Below are 10,000 nucleotides of genomic sequence, written 5' to 3'. Positions count from 1 at the left end.
ACACCAATGTAGGGCCACTAGGTCAGACGGGTCGGCTGGATCTCGCTCGGACGGTGCGCGGCTGAAGCATATCGAAATACGGGGTGAACCGTATACGATAGGGGCTCCCCCGATAGAGGCAAATCCACATGGGGCGGGAGGAACACACCGGCTGAACACCAGCACGTATGCCGGCCGCCAGGTGCCCTCCCAGGTGGATATCGAATGCAAATCGGTCTGAAGAACATGAACTACCTGGACAACAGAGGAGAACCATGGAGACCCAACGTGAACCAAATCCGCCCACCACCAAGCTGGGACATTTGGAACAAAAGTTAGGACAAATCGGGCGCCGAAGGGTTGGAATAACACCCTAAATCGGGCGCCGAAGGGCTGGAATAACACCCTAAATCGGGCGCCGAAGGGTTGGAATAACACCCTAAATCGGGCGCCGAAGGGCTGGAATAACACCCTAAATCGGGCACCGAAGGGTTGGGAATCACCCTAAATCGGTCGCCGGAGGTAAAAGGTCCAAGGGACCATGGTTCCGAGGGTCTCACATCCCTCAAACGTGTCCGTTTCACGTTTCCTAATCGGACTGAGCAGTTTGCCACCACCGCCGATTCTCTAGGACATGGAAGTCCTGTTGTCAAAAGTCAGGTTTCTCAAATCGCGCCGGTACCTGTCTGGTCCACCCACCAGGGAGTGTGTCATCGCCGGACAGGCCGAATTATCGAAAAAAGGCGTGTCAATCGATAGATTTCAATGTGCTCCGATTTTTTGCCAAAAGTTTGTGGACACTAAAACCGTTAAAACGTTAATAACACAAAAAATACAACTCCAATCTGGTTGAGGTTTTTTTTGCACGAAAGGGTACAAATAGACGAACATTTTCATCTAATTATAACCGTTTTTCTATAAAACATTTTAATAGAAAATCGTGTTTTAATGTTTTGGGGAAAAAAATCACTTGCCTGTACAATAGATTCCTATGGTTCCGAAATTTTTTTTACAGTGGATAACTGTTGACCATCACGAGAGAGGGTATGAGCCAAAATTTGGGGCATCTAGCCCATCGGGAATTATGTTTTATCATTATTTCAAGATTTCGGGAATTGGTCGAAAAAGTGACAGAGTGCCACTGCCGTGCACCTGGTATTATTTTTGGGTTACCAGGTGCATATTTTTATAATGGTTTTAAATGATTTTAGATAGGCTACATACCTCAATACCCTATATGGAACAACCATACTACGGACCCAAGTCAGTTGGGGCCGGCCTGAGTGATTTATGAAGCTTTTAAAAAATGTCTGTACTCATCCTCCCTTCTGTGCACCTGGTATTATTTTTGGGTTACCAGGTGCTCCTATTGAAATCGAATGAGTGCACCTGGTATTATTTTTGGGTTACCAGGTGCTGCTATTGAAATCGAATGAAAATGATTTTAAATGGCCTGCAGACACCCATGCCCGCTATGGGAGCACCATACTATGGGCACAAGTCAGTGGGGGCCGGCCTGAGGGATTTATGGAGCTTTTCAAAAAAGGTCCGAAAATATTCTATGTTGAACTACTCAGGAAAAACGGCTAAGTGCCCTCTTTTGGGTTACCAGGTGCTCCTATTCTAATCGAATGAAAATGAATTTAAATGACCTGCAGACACCCATGCCCGCTATGGGAGCACCATACTATGGGCACAAGTCAGTGGGCACCGGCCTAAGGGATTTATGGAGCTTTTATATAAAATGTCTGTACTCATCCTCCCCTCCGTGCACCTGGTATTATTTTTGGGTTACCAGGTGCTCCTATTCTAATCGAATGAAAATGAATTTAAATGACCTGCAGACACCCATGCCCGCTATGGGAGCACCATACTATGGGCACAAGTCAGTGGGCACCGGCCTAAGGGATTTATGGAGCTTTTCAAAAATAAGGTCTGAATACTTTCTATGTTGAACTACTCAGGAAAAACGACAGAGTGCCCACTTTTTGGGTTACCAGGTGCCCCTATTTAAATCGAATGAAAACGAATTTAAATGACCTGCAGACACCCATGCCCGCTATGGGAGCACCATACTACGGGCACAAGTCAGTAGGCACCGGCCTAAGGGATTTATGGAGCTTTTATATAAAAGGTCTGTCCGCATCCTCACTACTGACACCACCTTATGTTAGTTTGGGTTACCAGGTGCTGCTACAGAAATCGAATGAAAATGACTTTTAAGGGCCTGCCCACACCCATGCCCGCTATGGGAGCACCATACTACGGGCACAAGTCAGTAGGCACCGGCCTAAGGGATTTATGGAGCTTTTAAAAAATAAGGTCTGAATACTTTCTAAGTTGAACTTTTCAGGAAAAACGACAGAGTGCCCTCTTTTTGGGTTACCAGGTGCCCCTATTTAAATCGAATGAAAATGAATTTAAAGGGCCTGCCCACACCCATGCCCGCTATGGGAGCACCATACTACGGGCACAAGTCAGTGGCCACCGGCCTAAGGGATTTATGGAGCTTTTATATAAAATGTCTGTCCGCATCCTCAACACTGACACCACCTTATGTTAGTTTGGGTTACCAGGTGCCCCTATTTAAATCGAATGAAAATGAATTTAAAGGGCCTGCCCACACCCATGCCCGCTATGGGAGCACCATACTACGGGCACAAGTCAGTAGGCACCGGCCTAAGGGATTTATGGAGCTTTTAAAAAATAAGGTCTGAATACTTTCTAAGTTGAACTTTTCAGGAAAAACGACAGAGTGCCCTCTTTTTGGGTTACCAGGTGCCGCTATTGAAATCGAATGAAAATGACTTTTAAGGGCCTGCCCACACCCATGCCCGATATGGGAGCACCATAGTAGGGGTCCAAGTCAGTAGGCACCGGCCTAAGGGATTTATGGAGCTTTTCAAAAAAAGTCCGAAAATATTCTATGTTGAACTATTCAGGAAAAACGACAGAGTGCCCTCTTTTTGGGTTACCAGGTGCCGCTATTGAAATCGAATGAAAATGACTTTTAAGGGCCTGCCCACACCCATGCCCGATATGGGAGCACCATAGTAGGGGTCCAAGTCAGTAGGCACCGGCCTAAGGGATTTATGGAGCTTTTCAAAAAAAGTCCGAAAATATTCTATGTTGAACTTATTCAGGAAAAACGACAGAGTGCCCTCTTTTTGGGTTACCAGGTGCCCCTATTGAAATCGAATGAAAATGACTTTTAAGGGCCTGCCCACACCCATGCCCGATATGGGAGCACCATAGTAGGGGTACAAGTCAGTAGGCACCGGCCTAAGGGATTTATGGAGCTTTTAAAAAATAAGGTCTGAATACTTTCTAAGTTGAACTTTTCAGGAAAAACGACAGAGTGCCCTCTTTTTGGGTTACCAGGTGCCCCTATTTAAATCGAATGAAAATGAATTTAAAGGGCCTGCCCACACCCATGCCCGCTATGGGAGCACCATACTACGGGCACAAGTCAGTGGCCACCGGCCTAAGGGATTTATGGAGCTTTTATATAAAATGTCTGTCCGCATCCTCAACACTGACACCACCTTATGTTAGTTTGGGTTACCAGGTGCCCCTATTTAAATCGAATGAAAATGAATTTAAAGGGCCTGCCCACACCCATGCCCGCTATGGGAGCACCATACTACGGGCACAAGTCAGTAGGCACCGGCCTAAGGGATTTATGGAGCTTTTAAAAAATAAGGTCTGAATACTTTCTAAGTTGAACTTTTCAGGAAAAACGACAGAGTGCCCTCTTTTTGGGTTACCAGGTGCCCCTATTTAAATCGAATGAAAATGAATTTAAAGGGCCTGCCCACACCCATGCCCGCTATGGGAGCACCATACTACGGGCACAAGTCAGTAGGCACCGGCCTAAGGGATTTATGGAGCTTTTAAAAAATAAGGTCTGAATACTTTCTAAGTTGAACTTTTCAGGAAAAACGACAGAGTGCCCTCTTTTTGGGTTACCAGGTGCCCCTATTTAAATCGAATGAAAATGAATTTAAAGGGCCTGCCCACACCCATGCCCGCTATGGGAGCACCATACTACGGGCACAAGTCAGTGGCCACCGGCCTAAGGGATTTATGGAGCTTTTATATAAAATGTCTGTCCGCATCCTCAACACTGACACCACCTTATGTTAGTTTGGGTTACCAGGTGCCCCTATTTAAATCGAATGAAAATGAATTTAAAGGGCCTGCCCACACCCATGCCCGCTATGGGAGCACCATACTACGGGCACAAGTCAGTAGGCACCGGCCTAAGGGATTTATGGAGCTTTTAAAAAATAAGGTCTGAATACTTTCTAAGTTGAACTTATTCAGGAAAAACGACAGAGTGCCCTCTTTTTGGGTTACCAGGTGCCCCTATTTAAATCGAATGAAAATGAATTTAAGGGCCTGCCCACACCCATGCCCGCTATGGGAGCACCATACTACGGGTCACAAGTCAGTAGGCCACCGGCCTAAGGGATTTATGGAGCTTTTAAAAAATAAGGTCCTGAATACTTTCTAATGTTGAACTTTTCAGGAAAAACGACAGAGTGCCCTCTTTTTGGGTTACCAGGTGCCCCTATTTAAATCGAATGAAAATGAATTTAAAGGGCCTGCCCACACCCATGCCCGCTATGGGAGCACCATACTACGGGCACAAGTCAGTAGGCACCGGCCTAAGGGATTTATGGAGCTTTTAAAAAATAAGGTCTGAATACTTTCTAAGTTGAACTTTTCAGGAAAAACGACAGAGTGCCCTCTTTTTGGGTTACCAGGTGCCCCTATTTAAATCGAATGAAAATGAATTTAAAGGGCCTGCCCACACCCATGCCCGCTATGGGAGCACCATACTACGGGCACAAGTCAGTAGGCACCGGCCTAAGGGATTTATGGAGCTTTTAAAAAATAAGGTCTGAATACTTTCTAAGTTGAACTTTTCAGGAAAAACGACAGAGTGCCCTCTTTTTGGGTTACCAGGTGCCCCTATTTAAATCGAATGAAAATGAATTTAAAGGGCCTGCCCACACCCATGCCCGCTATGGGAGCACCATACTACGGGCACAAGTCAGTGGCCACCGGCCTAAGGGATTTATGGAGCTTTTATATAAAATGTCTGTCCGCATCCTCAACACTGACACCACCTTATGTTAGTTTGGGTTACCAGGTGCCCCTATTTAAATCGAATGAAAATGAATTTAAAGGGCCTGCCCACACCCATGCCCGCTATGGGAGCACCATACTACGGGCACAAGTCAGTAGGCACCGGCCTAAGGGATTTATGGAGCTTTTAAAAAATAAGGTCTGAATACTTTCTAAGTTGAACTTTTCAGGAAAAACGACAGAGTGCCCTCTTTTTGGGTTACCAGGTGCCCCTATTTAAATCGAATGAAAATGAATTTAAAGGGCCTGCCCACACCCATGCCCGCTATGGGAGCACCATACTACGGGCACAAGTCAGTGGCCACCGGCCTAAGGGATTTATGGAGCTTTTAAAAAATAAGGTCTGAATACTTTCTAAGTTGAACTTTTCAGGAAAAACGACAGAGTGCCCTCTTTTTGGGTTACCAGGTGCCCCTATTTAAATCGAATGAAAATGAATTTAAAGGGCCTGCCCACACCCATGCCCGCTATGGGAGCACCATACTACGGGCACAAGTCAGTAGGCACCGGCCTAAGGGATTTATGGAGCTTTTAAAAAATAAGGTCTGAATACTTTCTAAGTTGAACTTTTCAGGAAAAACGACAGAGTGCCCTCTTTTTGGGTTACCAGGTGCCCCTATTTAAATCGAATGAAAATGAATTTAAAGGGCCTGCCCACACCCATGCCCGCTATGGGAGCACCATACTACGGGCACAAGTCAGTGGCCACCGGCCTAAGGGATTTATGGAGCTTTTATATAAAATGTCTGTCCGCATCCTCAACACTGACACCACCTTATGTTAGTTTGGGTTACCAGGTGCCCCTATTTAAATCGAATGAAAATGAATTTAAAGGGCCTGCCCACACCCATGCCCGCTATGGGAGCACCATACTACGGGCACAAGTCAGTAGGCACCGGCCTAAGGGATTTATGGAGCTTTTAAAAAATAAGGTCTGAATACTTTCTAAGTTGAACTTTTCAGGAAAAACGACAGAGTGCCCTCTTTTTGGGTTACCAGGTGCCCCTATTTAAATCGAATGAAAATGAATTTAAAGGGCCTGCCCACACCCATGCCCGCTATGGGAGCACCATACTACGGGCACAAGTCAGTAGGCACCGGCCTAAGGGATTTATGGAGCTTTTAAAAAATAAGGTCTGTACTCATCCTCCCCTCCGTGCACCTGGTATTATTTTTGGGTTACCAGGTGCTCCTATTGAAATCGAATGAGTGCACCTGGTATTATTTTTGGGTTACTAGGTGCTCCTATTGAAATAGAATGAAAATGACACACAAAGACAAGGATTAATTGCAAAAATATTATATTTATTTTGAGTTCTTCATTGATTGATTTGTCTCTCAATTAATGTCCGAGCTTGGCTTGCGTTACGAGGCAAATTATGGTAACGGTAGTAACGTGACTGTGTTTCCAGAGAGTGACACATATGGTCAGCCACAGTTCCCCGGTCTGTAACCGACCCATGGTTAAAGTTCAGTGTTGCAATGCTTCGTCGAATTGTTCCAAATGTCACTTTACTTCCAATGCCGAACTCTGCAAAAATCTTTCCCACAAATGCACAGAGATTAAGGTATGGTTTCCCGCAGGATGTGAAAAAGAAGAGTGTTGTGTCTGGGGTAATTCCACTCAGATGAGGCCGGATCGCATGGAATTGTTTAAGCCAAGTGTATTCCTCCTGCGATAGAACTATTCTGCACTCCCCGAAGCTGGAGTTCGTTTTGTGGCTTGCAACGCACATCTGATAACCCCCACTTTCCAAGGATACTTCTGTAAAATCACTCTCACTGAACATGGTGACTGGGGATCGTCGAGTGCCATTAAATATGGCCAACCGGCTGGACATGAGAGCCGCAAACCTGCGTCTGTCAGAGGAGGTGGCTCGCACTTCCAGCCTACTGAGAACAGCAGGAATAGATTGATTACTTAACTCAACAAATCGGTTTAAATCAGCAGCGCTGAGCACCTCGTCCCTGCAGCGTCTGCGAAATTGTGCCTTGTGCGTTGCCTGACTCTGCCTAGAACTCCTGTCCATCTTTGCAAAGCATAGTAACATTTTTCGAATCATACTGACTTCACATTGCATATTTTGCGGCCGGAACTCTATAAGATATTTCAGGAAACTTCGAACATCGGATCGGTACATTTTTAACGTGGATGGTGCCAAACCACGGCCTTCAATCTGCCCATACCAGTCATACACACGCATGTAGCTGTCCAGAAAACACAGTCCTTCATCGAGTTTGCCCTCGGACATAATGTAGAGGAATTCCCGTACTCGGGACAGACTGCTGCGACTATTATCAATGCGTTTAACCGAAGGGTTGATACCATTAGTAAAGGTCGCATAGTCTTTAAAAATTAGAGTATTCCAACCTTGATTCATTGGCGACACACCGGCGTCTTCATCACTGTCGGAGTTGGTGGATGTCGACACGACGCAGGCTTGCTCCCTCGGTTCCGGGCGTTGTTCACCACCGATAGGACTGGTTGACTGCACCGCCGACTGCTCACTCTCGCCACTCAGTTGCTTCTCCGGGGAACAATCGCTGTCAACAGACTGCATAAACCCAGAGTCGTCACCGGGCTCCAGCCGCTGTTCAATGTCGTTGTTAGGCAGCTCTATATCAGTCGAAACCCGGCTAGATTGCACAGCGTGCTTCCATGATAACGTCTTAATCTTAAGTCCATGGACAGTCTTAAAATGTTTGTCGAGCCGCGCGATATGCGTCTTGGTACAAAGTCCACAGTCATGTCGTTGTTTGCTGTACATAGCTTCTCTCTCCTGCCTGCCTTCCTCCGTGTATGTTTGTGTCTGCCAAGAAGCCGAACTCTAATCATGGGTCCTAATTATAGCCAGGTGTGGATACAGGCGTGGCATTGTTAATTGGACTGGAGGGAAATTGAAAGGCCAAGGCCACCTAGTTTCCGCTATACTCCCATGAGTGTGCTTGGCTCAGTGTGTAGAGCCCCCGACTATCACTCAGGAGACCGGGGTTCGAGACCCAGGTGAGGCACACTAATTGCTCTCATTTTACCCCCCCTAAAGAAGGTCTTGAAAGGCCAAGGCAACCTAGTTTCTGCTCTACTCCCATGAGTGTGCTTGGCTCAGTGTGTAGAGCCCCCGACTATCACTCAGGAGACCGGGGTTCGAGACCCAGGTGAGGCACACTAATTGCTCTCATTTTACCCCCCCTAAAGAAGGTCTTGAAAGGCCAAGGCAACCTAGTTTCTGCTCTACTCCCATGAGTGTGCTTGGCTCAGTGTGTAGAGCCCCCGACTATCACTCAGGAGACCGGGGTTCGAGACCCAGGTGAGGCACACTAATTGCTCTCATTTTACCCCCCCTAAAGAAGGTCTTGAAAGGCCAAGGCAACCTAGTTTCTGCTCTACTCCCATGAGTGTGCTTGGCTCAGTGTGTAGAGCCCCCGACTATCACTCAGGAGACCGGGGTTCGAGACCCAGGTGAGGCACACTAATTGCTCTCATTTTACCCCCCCTAAAGAAGGTCTTGAAAGGCCAAGGCAACCTAGTTTCTGCTCTACTCCCATGAGTGTGCTTGGCTCAGTGTGTAGAGCCCCCGACTATCACTCAGGAGACCGGGGTTCGAGACCCAGGTGAGGCACACTAATTGCTCTCATTTTACCCCCCCTAAAGAAGGTCTTGAAAGGCCAAGGCAACCTAGTTTCTGCTCTACTCCCATGAGTGTGCTTGGCTCAGTGTGTAGAGCCCCCGACTATCACTCAGGAGACCGGGGTTCGAGACCCAGGTGAGGCACACTAATTGCTCTCATTTTACCCCCCCTAAAGAAGGTCTTGAAAGGCCAAGGCAACCTAGTTTCTGCTCTACTCCCATGAGTGTGCTTGGCTCAGTGTGTAGAGCCCCCGACTATCACTCAGGAGACCGGGGTTCGAGACCCAGGTGAGGCACACTAATTGCTCTCATTTTACCCCCCCTAAAGAAGGTCTTGAAAGGCCAAGGCAACCTAGTTTCTGCTCTACTCCCATGAGTGTGCTTGGCTCAGTGTGTAGAGCCCCCGACTATCACTCAGGAGACCGGGGTTCGAGACCCAGGTGAGGCACACTAATTGCTCTCATTTTACCCCCCCTAAAGAAGGTCTTGAAAGGCCAAGGCAACCTAGTTTCTGCTAAACTCCCAGGACACTGATGGCGGTGGTACAGCACCGAACGACCTAAGCCAGCGATCATGTTCGAGGCTGTTCGAGTCCCATGTGACGGGAACTCACTGCTCTCATTTTACCCCCCTAAAGAAGGTCTTGAAAGGCCAAGGCAACCTAGTTTCTGCTCTACTCCCAGGAGTGTGCTTGGCTCAGTGTGTAGAGCGCCCGACTATCACTCAGGAGATCGGGGTTCGAGACCCAGGTGAGGTGATCGGATTTCAATGACAAGGTAAGTACCATAATTAACCCTAACCCATGCCGTAATGCCTAACCCATGCCGTAATGCCTAACCCATGCCGTAATGCCTAACCCTTACCAGAATGCCAGAATACCGTAATGCCCTTACCCTAACCCTAACCCTAACCCTAACAAGGTCGTTGTTAATGCCAGAATGCCGTAATGCCTAGGGCTATACACATTAAATACTATGCCGGGCTAGAGGCACTTTGACTGGGATACAATTACGTGTGCACTGCCCATGGAGCCACTTGGCACTTCCATAAGTGTCATAGAATGGTAATTGCATAGGATTTCATGAAATACTATGCCGGGCTAGAACGGAATGGTAATTGCATAGGATTTCAAGAAATACTATGCCGGGCTAGAACATCATTCCCGAACCACCTGTGAGTGTCCACATGATGGCAACATTGGATAGGGTAAGCTAGAAGCACTTAGGATTTCAGGGCTAT

This window comes from Salvelinus namaycush, unplaced genomic scaffold (assembly GCF_016432855.1).
Source record: "Salvelinus namaycush isolate Seneca unplaced genomic scaffold, SaNama_1.0 Scaffold1105, whole genome shotgun sequence".
Classification (NCBI taxonomy): Eukaryota; Metazoa; Chordata; class Actinopteri; order Salmoniformes; family Salmonidae; genus Salvelinus; species Salvelinus namaycush.
Note: the sequence above shows the minus strand (reverse complement) of the source record.